Source organism: Dasypus novemcinctus, chromosome 10 (assembly GCF_030445035.2).
Source record: "Dasypus novemcinctus isolate mDasNov1 chromosome 10, mDasNov1.1.hap2, whole genome shotgun sequence".
Lineage (NCBI taxonomy): Eukaryota > Metazoa > Chordata > Mammalia > Cingulata > Dasypodidae > Dasypus > Dasypus novemcinctus.
The window spans coordinates 108307049-108310571 of record NC_080682.1 but is presented as its reverse complement, the minus strand read 5'-3'; positions in this window follow the sequence as shown (position 1 = coordinate 108310571).

Here is a 3523-nt window from a genome sequence, read left to right as displayed (position 1 = left end):
TCATGTTAGGGCCAGGATTCTAGAATGTCCTTAAAACTCTCTGACATGTGACCCTCATCTGTGAAAAAGGGGTCACGGTGTCCTTGAGGGATGTACGCAGAGTCTCCTACCCACTGCCTAGCACCTAGCAGGGACTCTGTATATAGCTGAGGGTGCAGCTCTGCCCTTCCATGGGGTCACTGAGACAAATGCCCAGGTCAGCCCAAGACATCGTCTCCCCTCTGGCCTGGCCCATGGCGCACTCCACCTCAGAGACCTTCCAGAGCCCTCCACACCTGGGGATAAATTCCTGGCTCGTTGGCTGGACATTGAGTTCTATCAGACAATAAGCAAAACCCAGTCAGGACCCTGTCTCCTTGCTCACCCTTCTCTCCAGCACCTGGCCCACAGCACGCGTTCAGAAGTGTTGGCCGAATTCAGGCCTAAGCCTCCAGGAGCCTTTCCCCTGAGCCTCGCCCTTGGACCTGAGTCATAAGCACCACCCCAGCACTGCCCCCCAGCTTTGCGCCACAGCAGCTTCTGGGTGGATGCCCTCCTGGCCTCTTTGCCTCCTTCAGGCCTAGCAAAGGGCAGGCCCTGTAGGAGGGCAGCCTTGCCCCCTGCCACGTGGCTGCTGCAGCGCTGAGCTGGCTGACCCTGTCCCACCCTGCACTCCCGACCCAGTCAACCATCAGGTGCCTGTCAGGTGGCCGGGGCCCTGCAGCCCTTTGCTCCCTCTGGGTGATATCTGAGAACATCTCCCTAGGTCGAAGGGCAGCCTGATTTCCAGGGCGATGCTAGCTTCCCATCGCTTGGGGCCTCTGACCCTCTCTAGTCACGTAGAACATACCCTGTCCTCCTCTGGCCACCTGCATCTGTGTGTGTGCTGGGGCCAGGGGAACCGTCTTCCCACCCACTGCTGAGGTGGGCTCTGGGGCCAGAGCAGGTGCAGATGGTGCCGCTTACTGCCTGCACCTTCATCTGTCAGCTCCTAGCACTTGGCCTTAATCGAGCAGGCCAACTGCTGTAACGAACACTCCCCAGACTCAGGGGCTTGGCACAAGAAAAGGACGTTTGTCGCTTGCATGAAGTCCTATGTGATTGGCTGGCTGGCTCTCTTGGGCAGCCTTCCCGAGACAGGGCCCTGACCTTCTATCTTGGGTGGCCAGTGTTTTCAACAGGGGGCATCCAAAGTTGCTGCAAAAGAGAGGCCTCTTGTCCCCACCCCCTCAAGTTCCTCCACTTGCCTCCCTCCATCTCCCTTCCTGGCATCCTCAAGTCTAATGGCCCTCACAGGCCGTCACAGCAGCCCGGTGGGTCATGCTTAACATGCCTCCCTCTACCCCTTTGCTCTGCTGCTGCTGCCCCCCACCCGTGTGTGTACCCCCCTCGTGGCCTGTTCGGCTTCTGTCCCTTGGGCAAGTGATCTTATGCAGCAGAACAAGGATTGGAGTAGCCCTGCTGGCCTCTGAGTGTTAGTCCTCTGTCCCCACAATAACCAGCCTCCAGGCTGTCCCTCAATTAGCCTTGCCTCCTGGTATCCACACCCTTGTGCCATCATCCCCTCCCCCAGGCTGCGGGAGTAAGCCTGGAGGCATGTCCTCCAGCCCCCGCCAACACCCGGCTGCAGCCTCCGGGGAAACCCTGAGCCAGAACCCCTCAACCAAGCCACACCCAGGTTCCAGACCCTCGGAAACTACGTGCGATATTACTGTTCAAAGCTGCAGAGTTTTGGGGTAATTTGCTTCACAGCAATAGGTAGCCCACATTTAGGTACCTGGAAATAGGGTGCTGCCATAACAGAAACCTAAAATGAGGGAACGGCTTTGGAAGCAGGCATCAGGCTTGAGGGGAGTATTAGTGCCTCAAAGAAACTGTAAATAGGGAACGGATGAGGCTCAGGCGGTTGAGTCCCTGTTCCCACGTGGAAGGTCCTGGGTTCAGTTCCTGATGCCTCCTCAAGCAAAACAAACAAACCAACAAGCAAAACATGAAAAAGCCAACTCAGGGGAGCCAATGTCAGCTTTCCACATGTGGGGTCCCAGGTTCAATCTCTGGCCCTGGAACCCTCAAACAAAATGAAAAACTGTTAATAGAAGCCACATGGCTTTGATAAAGCTGCAAGTGAGGGTGAGTAGAAGAAAGTGAGAGAAACGTTACTGGAAATTAGAGGAAAGGAGATGCTTGTTACTAGTCTCAGACGGTTTAGCCGCATTGTCATGTGCAGTAATGTGGGGTAGGAGAGTCCTGAACAGTCTAGAAAAGGAGATCTCCAGGCAGAGTGCTGAAGGCGCTGTCTGGTTTATTCTTGTGGCTTATCATAAAATGGATTATAGTAGAACGAAGCAAAAAGGAACAAGGACTAACTGGTTTTGAAGATTCCCAGCTTCTCCAGATGGCAAACAAGGCTAAAATGAAGAAATGACTTCCAAACAAAGATCAAATCTAAGGCACTCCCAGGAAAACACAGTACAAAAATTAACCCTTTGTTAAAAACACAGCAGGATCAAAAGCAGGGCCTCAGAACACCGTTCAGTTAGACAAAAGGCCCTGTAAACAGTGTAAGGGCATGCCTTCCACATCTTCTCAATCCAAGGGCAGAAGGATAAAGGGCCTTGCCTGCCAGCCTGAGCAGGGGTTTTGGCATTACGGTGTGGCCTGGGGGACCGTTTTATTTTAGATTTCTTGGGTGATGCACATGGGAAGGCTGGAGGCGGGAACCTCAGTGCATATTTACTCATGCGGTGACCACCCAGGGTGCTGCGGAAGGGGCAGTCTGGGGGACCTGGAGGGACCCCTGTCTCAGGAGGATGGGGGAAGGCTTTCCTGAGTGGGTGAAACTCGCGAAGGCTGAGTGGGATTTGTCCAGACCAAGGGTGGGGTGGGGGTGGGAGCAGGTGTCCCCAGCAGAGAGAGACCACGGGGGATATAAAGGGCTGCAGGTGGCTCAGTGTGACAGGAGCAGAGCGGCGAGGGAGGCAGGGAGCTGAGGCTGGGGGCACTGGGGCTGGCGGAGAGCAGTGGGCCTTGTGGCGGATGTCTGTCCTCCTCCACCTCTGCGCGTCCGCTCTCCATGGCCTCCACTGAGCTCTTTCCAGGGAGACCTCCCCGTGCAGAAGGTGGCGCAGACCTGGCACCCTCTCGCTTCCGACTGGGCACAGGCAGGGGAGCCTTGGCAGGAGATGGAGCAGAGGGAGGAGAGGGAGGTGGGAATGTTCACCCCTGGGGGTCCCCCCACCCCCTGCATCCCTTGGCAGACCATGGTTCCTCCCTGTGGGTTCCGGTCCCCGCGGCCTGCACTTGCCCCTCCAGCTTCAGGGGGACAGCAGTGCCTCGCCCACTGCCACAGCCCCGGGTTACTGCCCCCACCCTTTGCCCTGCACACACCCCAGAAAAGCGCTCCTTCATTAAACCTAATGGCATCTGGTGCCTGCTGGGACCAGATCAACACAAACTCTGTCCGGGGAGCGATGGAGGGCCATAGTGTGGTGGAAGTCCAGAGCTTCAGTTATTTCCATATAGAAAGGTCAGGACTCAGGAATAA